The 10,223-nt window shown below is 45.2% G+C and overlaps 1 long non-coding RNA gene across 3 annotated transcripts in view; it reads right to left on the bottom strand.

Moving 5' to 3' along the window:
• Positions 1 to 10,223, bottom strand: part of LOC110363733 (uncharacterized) — a 53,617-nt gene continuing 43,394 nt past the window's right edge. For 2 of the 3 annotated variants that reach the window (XR_010469146.1, XR_010469147.1), the window contains one exon: positions 1 to 4,065. This is a non-coding gene — a long non-coding RNA (uncharacterized LOC110363733). The remainder of the gene's footprint in view (positions 4,066 to 10,223) is intronic. The other variant, XR_010469152.1, reaches the window with a different exon arrangement.

The raw sequence follows: 10,223 nt of genomic DNA, 5'->3' as shown, positions 1-10,223 counted from the left end.
TTAAAGTGACTGAGCTCAAGAAACAAAGCAAAGGGTTGAGACTGAGCTTGGGTACATACTGATGTAGCTTTTTCATCCTGATTTGGGGCAAGAAAACCAAAAAATGGTTAACATGGAACGGTTGGGGCTCAGTGGCAGATTTTAGGAGCTGTTAAATTGAATTGTGGTCTAAATGGATCCACCGCCCCATGGTAGAAAGGTCCGGGGAACAGCACAGGAAAAGGAAAAAACAAATTAAATCTCATAGTGCTCGTTAAACTGCAAATGGTCTCTGTACCCGTTGCAATTAGAGCTGACCTATTGCAAAATACACACCAAGCATCTCGCTACTGGACTCCTGTTGAACTATCCAGACTCCCTGGAGATGATGCTGAAGCAATCATAGATATAATATTTTCACTGGCTGACCCCAAAAAGGGTCTCTGGTTATAGCACGGAACAGAAAAGTAGATCCAAGGTTGGTCGTCAGCACTGATATTTAAGGACAACCTCAAGGTTGCCCAGACATACAAAATATGCTACAAATCACTCAGCAAATGGCCAAAACTGGACTATGAGGTTGCTGGTCTCTGTTCCTGCAGGATGCTCAAAGCTGACACAGGTGTTCAGGTCCTGAGCCCAGAAATAGGATGAGAGCGGAGGTTGAGGTTGGATCATGGGGGCAATTTCTTCCCCAAAGGGCTGTGGGGCATTGGAACAGGCTGCCCAGGGCAGTGCTGGAGTCACCATCCCTGGAGGGGTTGAAAATACACACAGATTAGGTTCTCAGGGACATGGGGCAGTGCCAGGGGTGGGTTACGGTTGGACTCAATGATCTTTTCCAACCAAATGATTCCATGATTTATGACAAATCTCTCAACAGCATGTCCATAACTCGCTCTTCTCATGACCTGCTGTCCACAATTACACGTGAAACTGCTTCAGGTCTGGACATGAGCTGCCGTGGAGGCTTGGGAGGTGGGAAAGGACGGTACCAGCAACCCAGCCTGGTCAAAGGTGATTTTCAAGGGTGAAATCTATTTAAAGCCATTTATGCCGGTCCCATTTTGAGCTTGTGGTTTCTTTCCTTGAGCTGAAATTCTGATGGCCCAAGACAATTATAATGGAGATCCACAGCAAACACGGGGTGATGTTGTGGGGTATATGAAGACTACCAAGGGACATCTTATGACATGCAAGTGTGACCCCATCTATCCATGTGTCAATCCTCTATACAGGTTAGAATAAGCAGAAATACAGTCCCACTCAATTATATGACATCAAGGACCAGCGTTGACCAAGGGACATGCTTATTTTGGCAAATACAGCCTTTTTCAGCAGTAGGAGCATGTTACGAGAGCTCCTAACTCATTGAAGTCTGCAGAAGATGTTGGGTCATCAAGGAGCAGCTTTCAATTCCCAGCTTCTGGTTGCAATCTGGTCCCAAGTGTGTTATTTGCACCCTCAAGGGAACACACCAGAAGGGATTTCAGCAGCAATATTGTCTTTATTAACTCTGTAAAGCTGTTGAAAAACCTCCCACCAGCTACTGGGGGAAAAACAACTTGAAAGAAGAAAGACATGAAAGAGTTTCAAAGCAGAATTTGTGCAGTAAGAGCACAGATAAAGCACTTTGCCCATGACAACACATCTGGTCTTATCCATATTGGCCTTTATGGTTGAGTTCAGGGTCCTAAAAGAACTCAACTGAGTATTTCCAAGGTGTTCAGGTGCCAAAGGAAGCAGCTGAGAACTGAATGTGTTCTCCTGAAAGGTTCTTTTCAAAGGATGTGCCCAGGCGTGCAGAAAATGTGCCCCCCGGCCTGTCTCTTTATGACCTTCCCTTTGTATCCACCATCTGCTGTTATTGTGTCCCTTATTCTTCAAAACATCTCAAAAACAAGTCTAACACGGCAATACTCCCTGCAAAGATGCCCCTTCCTACAGCAGAGGAGACCACGCCATACCTAAACCCGAGGCCCCAGACCTGTTCTCCAGCATGTTTGCAAGTGCTCCTGCCAGAACTTGGTGTTTTATGGACCTTGTGGTTGATGTTTTCACTTGTCAGGAGACAAGACACACAGGTTTTGCACGGGAGTTTCTACATACACAGGAATTTCAGTCCTGGAGCACCTCAGATTTCTAGATCGGTAGATAAGAGGTCGTGGAGAGACCTTCTCGCTCTCTACAACTGCTTGGTCTCTTCTCCCAAGGAACAAGCATCAGGACAAGAGGAAACAGCCTCAAGTTGCGCCAGGGGAGGTTGAGGTTGGAAATTTGGGATAATTTCTTCCCCAAAGGGCTGTTGGGCACTGGAACAGGCTGCCCAGGGCAGTGCTGGAGTCACCATCCCTGGAGGGTTGGAAATACACACAGATGAAGTTCTTATGGACATGGGGCAGTGCCAGGGGTTGGTTAATGGTTGGACTCGATGATCCTGAGGGGCTCTTCCAACCCAAATGATTCTGTGATAAATCCTCTTCTCAAGTCAATGCTCACCTACACAGCGCCTGGAATGCATATCAACCCTTCCCTGACCTTTTTCTTGGGCCTCCTTGAAAAGTTGGCCCAAATATAGTGAGAAGACACTGAGGCAGAACTCAGACTACTGTAAGCTCTGACTTTTGTGTGAAAAACAGTGAGTTCAGGTTATTAAAACACAGCTTTGAGTTCCAAGAGTCTCATGAGGTGAGGAGCGCCTCTTATCATGCACTTGTCATAAGACAATGGGAGATGGTTTTAAACTAAAGGAGGGAGATCCAGGCTGGACATGAGGAAGGAATTGTTGTCCCTGAGGGTGGTGAGAGCCTGTCCCAGGTTGGGCAGAGAGGTGGTGGATGAACCATCCCTGGAGACATCCCAGGCCAGGCTGGATGGGGCTCTGAGCAACCTGAGCTGGTGAAGATGTCCCTGCTCATGGCAGGGGGGGCACTGGGGCAGCTGGGAACGTCCCTTCCCACCCAAACTACTCTATGCTTCTGTTCTAAATTATCGACATCCTATGGAGTATGGTCTGTGGAGCTGGAATATCCGTTTATCACTATATGCAAAGGTAAAAAAGCAATTACCTCGATGACTCCTCTGCAGTTTCTATGTTGAGGTCTTGATCTCTTTTACCTTAAAATTAAAACAAATAACAAAAAAACCCAACAACAAAAAACACACATTCAGCCCTTCAGCTCTTCCAACAGCAAAACTTTAGATCCAACTTAAACGCCTAAGGTGAAATTCTACATCCAACTTAAACACCCAAGATAAGGATGTAATACCCGATGTTTTGGAATTGAATCAAGGCTCTTCCATCTCACCCAGATGACAGCCCACTTAAAATCTTCATTTTGGGTACTGGGAACAGCACGGAAAGCTTTATCAGTTTCCACACAGCACAGATACCTTTCCAAAGTCAGCATCTTACATCGATGTGTTGCTTTTATCTACCAAAACCATCATCTCCTTAAAAGCATGAATAGAAATCTGCACGGCGTTAATAGCGACAAAACCTCGCTCTGCGTTTTGAACACAAGGAACTTTCCCAATGGCTCAGTCCCGATCGATCCTGCTTCAGCATCACAAGGAAAATAAATCACTTTTCTCTTTATTTAACCATTTTACCCACTGCTATTGCTGGTTATTTATCACTGGTAGGTATGATCGGCTCTTCATTAAGCCAGTGAACTGGTCCACATTGGCAAAAGACTGCGAGTGGGAGCTAAACTACTGGTTTTCTGTAGTAAAGAAAACAGGGGGAGAGCAAACAAGATATTAATTATTAAAATAATCGCTGCTATGCAGTAAAAAAAGAGAAATATTGAAAAATTGTGTCATCTGAACCCCATTTGCTACCAAGGAGAACAAGATAACAGATATTTTTCTTTGTCTCTCTTAAGCCAATTTTGCTTTGTTTCAAACCAGCTTTCCAGAGCCTGGTTCTGCAATATGATCTTTTTCTTGAGCGGGTTGAAGGATAATCCGTTTCTTCTCACATCTGGAAACACCTTCCGACACCGCACTCTGCGTTTACGGAGCATCTTTAATCTTGGCTGAAGTGTTTACGGACCACGGGCCTCATCGCGCTTTCAGCTGCGTCTGGTTGGGAGAGAGGTGAATTAAAGAAAAATCACTGTAATGTGTGCAACATCAAAACAAGAATTAGCTCCGTATGAAGCCCATTTGGCTCTGGCAGGGCCCATTTGTTTTCCCCTCTGTTTTTCTTTATTCCTGCTGCTCGGCATAAAGAGAAGGCTGTAGATCACGTTGCATAATAAAGCACAATTTCTTGCAGGGGATTTAATTGGTGTAGAAAAGACAGTAGATCTTGGAGGTCTCAAAATAGATCAAAATCCCATTTTCCCAATATCCACTAAAGAATGAATCACTTCCGCAAGGATCGCATGGCATCGAGCAGCAACATGAAGTGTGCGAAGGGAAAATTAAGGCGTAGAAAGTGAGGTGGATCAATCAGGTCGCAAATCTCAATAAATATCTACGTACCAAAGCACGGGTTAAATTATCTCCTCAGGGAAGTAAAGCCTCCCTCCAGCCAGGCTCAAGAGCTTGAGGTCTGTCCATCAATGGAGATCCCATATAACACTAAAATAATATGAAACGTTCCTGAAATAAAGTCTTTGAGAATTATTAAAACTGGGAAAAATCTCCTTTCAATTTGAAGCACCAGGTCAGTTGGGATCTGCAGAGGTTGAACAGGTTCCAGTATAAGCTGGGGAATGACCTAACAGAGAGCAGCGTAGGGGAAAGGGACCTGGGGGTGCTGGGGACAGCAGGGTGACCATGAACATCTGCTCAGGTTTTCACTTGGAGGGGCAGAGATTCCCCCCCAGTGCATTTGCTGATGGGGCCCAGGAGGAAATCCTCTGACAGAAGTTGACCGCAGATCCCTGTGGGTTTTGAAGAAGACACAAAAGCTGGGCACGCTCAATGATTCTTGCCTTAAAAAACCAAAACACCACACAACCCAACAGTGGCGCCTCCTCTAACCCAAGTTCTTTCTCTGCCTCCATGAATCAAGGGCTTTCTCCTCCAAAACAACCCCTGTGGGCTTCACTAAAGCTTCAAACACCTTTTTCTCATCACCAGGACTGCGCTGGGGGCAGCGAACTGGAATGGGACAGACCCTCGCTCGTGACACATGGTGGGCGATGGTGCAAAGCTCTCCCTCCCTCACTGTGGTCCTGGGGTCTTCGCTGGCTGCTCCCAGCCCCACAAAAAGCAAGACCCTATATAAGACCTTTTTTTTCCCCAAAGGCTGCCAGGTGGAACTCAGCCAAGAGACAGCAGACCGTGACGGACAGACCCACAGCGCTCAGGCAGCAGCGGCCACCCCAGGGAAGAATTCGGCCAAGGAGAGCGAAACACACGTACACATCCACACTCGCACCGTTGTGGCCAGAGGTCGAAATCCAATTAGGTATTTTATTCCTCGTTTAAGTCTCATCTGGCTTTCAGGGCTGAAAGAACATCCGTGTGTGCCCGTGAATCCACGACTCCGCCGGGGATGAAATGCGATTTGCATTCGAAGCGAGTCGCTGATCCCGTTCCCATGAGGTTCACTTGATGCCCGGCTTAGCAGAGGAGCAGTTGGGTTTTATTTACCGCTGGACTTGGCACACGCCGGCGGCTCCGTATTTTACATCAGCCCCGCAAAACGCCTTTGATTTTCAGAGACCGCATAGAACGATGGTGGCTGCATCGGTTCCTTAGGGCTTCCCACCTCCAAAGCTTGGTCATCTCCTCTACCAATGATGCTCTGAAGACTTTCCTGGTCAGTTTTATCACCCTTGGTGTAAGAGATGCTGTGGTCCTCCTTAATTGTTTTAAGATACCACTACCAAAAATAAATACACTATTTATATAGGAATTTGCTGATTTTAAAGTGAACCCTTCTGGCTTTTGTGCTACTGGAAGAGGAAAGCTGTGCTACTCGTCACCTGCTTCTTAGTCAGCACTAAGCTCTCAGGCCTGACCTTGATCTTTTAGCATTAGCTAAAAGGCCACGTTGTCCAAAAAGCAGAGTCCCAGCCTCTCAATTTATCCGCCCCAAGCACAATCAAGACAAGTGTGCGATATGCATGCAAAAGTAATGAATTTCTTCCTCTTATTTAACCAGGTGGTCACATTGACCAAATAACCACAAGGTGGGACTTGTACTCACTTATCTCTTCACCAATTAAGCGCTTTCACAAAGTCAAGAAGCGAAGCGATTGCACCACAGAGCTCCTACTCCAGGAGGAACTGTAAAATCCTTTCTTATTTTAACCAGTTTTGAAAGCTGGGACAGGTATTGGGAAGATCACGGTCCTTGGTCTTGGAATCTTAGATGCCATCTAAGCAAAAAATGGCCACCAAGATATTCTCGTTCTGCTAGTATAGCACAAATGGAGTATAGGGTGCCCTTTCTCAAGATATTTTAACAGACAAAAGGGTGGTTAAATGTCTTCCTCCACCCAGGGATGTGATAATTTGGTTTGTGAACAACACCTCCCACCAACGCACGATTGCTCGGCTGGTATCACATCGGTAAGGATGGAGATTTTGGTTCCCCATGCAGAAGGTACCTATAGCAATGATCCAAGCTCCTTCAATCATAGACTCATTTTGGTTGGAAAAGACCTTTAAGAGCATTGACTCCACATTAACTCAACCCTGCCAAGCCCACCACTAAACCATGTCCCTAAGCACCACACCTACGCATCTTTTAGGTACCTCCAGGGATGTTTAGTTCATTTTCAAGGGTTTGTGGCAACCACACTGCACTAAAACACACTAAGCAGCAGACAAAAAGGGGGGGAAAACCCAAAACAACTTAATTTGAACTTGTTGAGCTGGGACTGGTGGCCTCATTCACTTGGTGACAACAAGAAGCCAAGGTGGAGTGGAAGAGGCAAAGTGACAGATCCTAAAACCAAGGGTTAAGCCCCCTGCCAAAAACATAACCAGGGTGGTTCAGAAATACCACCAGCCTCGGTTATCGGGAGCCAAGCAGAGAAAAAACAGTGAAATAAGGGCAATTGAACAATCCCAAGGAAACGCAGCCCAAAGGTTACCAGAAACGAGAGGTTGATCGAGGACAAGGGCGGAGGCTGGATGTGGTCGACATGCTTGAAAAACCTCAACAATAACAGGGAATGTAGCAAGGGAACAAGTGAAAGGGTTTCAAAATAAAGCTTTATCGCCTTCCTAAATATATTTGTGCTGACTCAGGTTTGTCCTCACAGCAGTTGCCTGCCTGATGGAAACAAGTCAAGTGCAGTAAAACAGCTCAACAGGGTGAACACCCAATACATGGAAATATAAAGTGATATTTTTGCACGTCAAATGACTAAAGTAAGAGGTAGATACTGGGGAAGAAGAGTTATTGATTCATCAGGTGCCCAGGTACGTGGAAAAGTGACACTGATATAAAATAGAACAAAAAACCACACACATACACACACAAAAAAACCCACTCTGCTTGTAGACTTTCTACCTAGAACATTAATTTGGAATATTATCAGTTACACATGTTTGGGGGAGTCTGGTTGTTTAATATCCACCAGTTCCTTCTGATGTAGACACACAGGTTTCCCATATCAAGCTGCTTCTTTCAGGCCAGCATCATACTGGTTGGGACTATATATATTTATCAACATATACATATATATGTATATGCCATAAACCTGCAATAGCTAAAAGTCTGCCAAAACCAATACTTGTGGTATAGCATCCAATTCTGCAATTGGTACCCCATGAAAAGAGCTGCTTATTAATACATTTACCCAGCTGCTTAAACACAACATGGGCTGGGGAGATAACGGGGGGGACAATCAAAATACTAAACATCAAAACAGCAAGAAAGAAAATAGGGGCAAAAAAAAATAGATTAAATCGTAGTGATTGCATGAGAGGAAGGGAGAAGAATAATTGGGATTGATAAAAATGTTTCAGAAACAGCTGTTAGCAGAAGCTTTGGCAGCTGTGGATCGTTCACTTGGTGCTCTCTTCATTTCTTTGGCACTCCCAATGTGTCTGTTTTCTTTTTTCTGGTACTCAGACAGCAATTTGTTGGGGATAGAGACTCTTTTTGGTGTCTCTATGGAGGACTTGGCCCAGCGGGACTGATTATCGAGTGTTCTGCAGGCCATAAAACAATGAAGACAGCTCAACCCTGAAGAACTGAGTTTTGACAATCTAGAAACAGTCACGACACTCATTCTTTCCTGCCAAATATTTGACTCGGGGTGAGCTATAGATTTAAAATATATATGTCAATATATATACATCAACAGGAACATTTTTTATGTTTATTTAGGTTTCTGTTTATGCGAATCCTATAGAAACTGCATCAGAACAATAGCAACAGATCTTCTCCATCCAGCTTACAACACATGGTCCTCCTGAAAACCTCTTCCCAACAAGCACTCACCAACTTCTCCTTGGCTTTCTGGGACTGCCGCAGGTAATTTTGAGGTTAACCAGGCATCTGGTTCACCCTGCTTCACACATTTTGTTTTTTCAGAGCGTTTTAGGGCTTAGTGATCAGTCAGACATAAATAACAACAAATACCGACTTGTGAAGAAGCAGCATATGTGTTTAGGTCACCATGGGCCTTCCCTGCTAGGATCCTATTTATCCAGCCACAGCTCATGTATATATTCTACCCCTCTACTTTAACCCCCAACTGAGAATCTGTGTTGAATCCCCTAAACACTCCAGAGAAGTTTAAAATGAGCTCAGATCTCCGTGGGTGGCTCTTACTTCTACAGTGGATCACGTCCAAAGATGAGCTTGAACCTCACGCAGCTTGGAGGTTGCTCTGGAAGGTTCCGTCCATTGAGTGACCCTTGTAGTGGGGCCAACAACTTACATTTGCCCAAAGCGTAACCCCCAGAAATGCGTTAAGGCTGGGATCAAAGACCAGAAGAAATGGAGAATCACTGCTGGGCTCCTCTTCCTCCTCTTCCAACACAGTACCAGTTTCACGCCAACAAAAACACAGCTATTTGTTGGTTTTAATCACTTCGAGGTCTAAAACTTCTTCTTAAAAACGCTTCTTCAAGCTCCAGCCTCTAAATCAGCCAGAATGGGGTACGGGTGCATTTGGCAAGTGTCCTGCAGGAGGACACGATGGCTCATGTGAAGTCAGAGGGTCACGATTCCATCGCGGCAGACGGTCATTCAACCAAGCGGAACGCCAAGTCAATAAGTGTGCGATGGATGTGTCTGTCCATAGGCATTTCCCTAAGTATAATCAGGCCATTCTAGTTACCTCTGGGACACTATTTGCGCCAAATCTGGATGTCTCAACCAGTTAGTTCTTCAAAGAGAAAGGCCACACTTCCCCATGTGTTTGTACACCATTGAGTGCCATAAACTACCAGTTCTTACAGGGCAAACACCACCAAAAAAAGAGTATTCATCATGTTAAAGTGCAGTAGTTTTCTTATTCAGTACAAGAAGTCCAGAAATGTTTTAGAATATAAGTGCCAAGGCAGTCAGCCAATAAACAAATCGGTACTTCTTTCAGTTTCAAAATTCAGACATAATACAGCGATTCGCTTCCCTTTTATCCAGGATAAAAGGCTCAGCGTAGGGGGCAAGTTCAGCTGAAGAAGGAATTTGCTGCAATATCTCCCTGAGCTCATGAGGTTGGAACAACCCACCCCAAGCAGATGCCACAGGACTTCAGGTGTCCCACAGCCCCAAACCTCCTGCTTGATCGCTCCCCAAATGTTACCTGGAAAATCTTGCCTGTTCCTTTTTGCACCGCAGAGATTCGTCACCAGATTGCGCCCACCTACGTTTGGCAGGACTCCACCACCCATCGTGCTCGAGTGATGAGTAACACCACGTTTCCCATGCATTTTTTGTGTATTAACGATACCAATACTTGTGGTTACAAGGATTGGGTAAGGAACAGCTCCAAGCCCCTCTCACATGAAATGGATTTTCCCTAAAACGCGGCTGCTGTGAAGAAACCACTCATGAGTTTTGATCTGGTTTTGCTGAGAGAACCTGGATCCTCTGAGGATCAGGGAGGTCAGGAGACTTCCAAGACCGTTGCCCTTCCTATATCCCCATTTTGTCTTTGTCAATGGAGGCAAAAAAAAGGGCAGTTTTGGCTCTAAGGCACCAATGTTTCAATGCATTGAACAGAATATTTGCAGCTGGAAGAGGCCTAAAATGATCTTGGTCTCTTCTCCCAAGGAACAAGCGACACGACAAGAGGAATCGGCCTCAAGTTGTGCCA

The sequence above is a fragment of the Columba livia genome, chromosome Z (assembly GCF_036013475.1).
Source record: "Columba livia isolate bColLiv1 breed racing homer chromosome Z, bColLiv1.pat.W.v2, whole genome shotgun sequence".
In the NCBI taxonomy this organism is placed as follows: domain Eukaryota; kingdom Metazoa; phylum Chordata; class Aves; order Columbiformes; family Columbidae; genus Columba; species Columba livia.
This window is presented reverse-complemented; position numbering and strand designations above follow the sequence as displayed.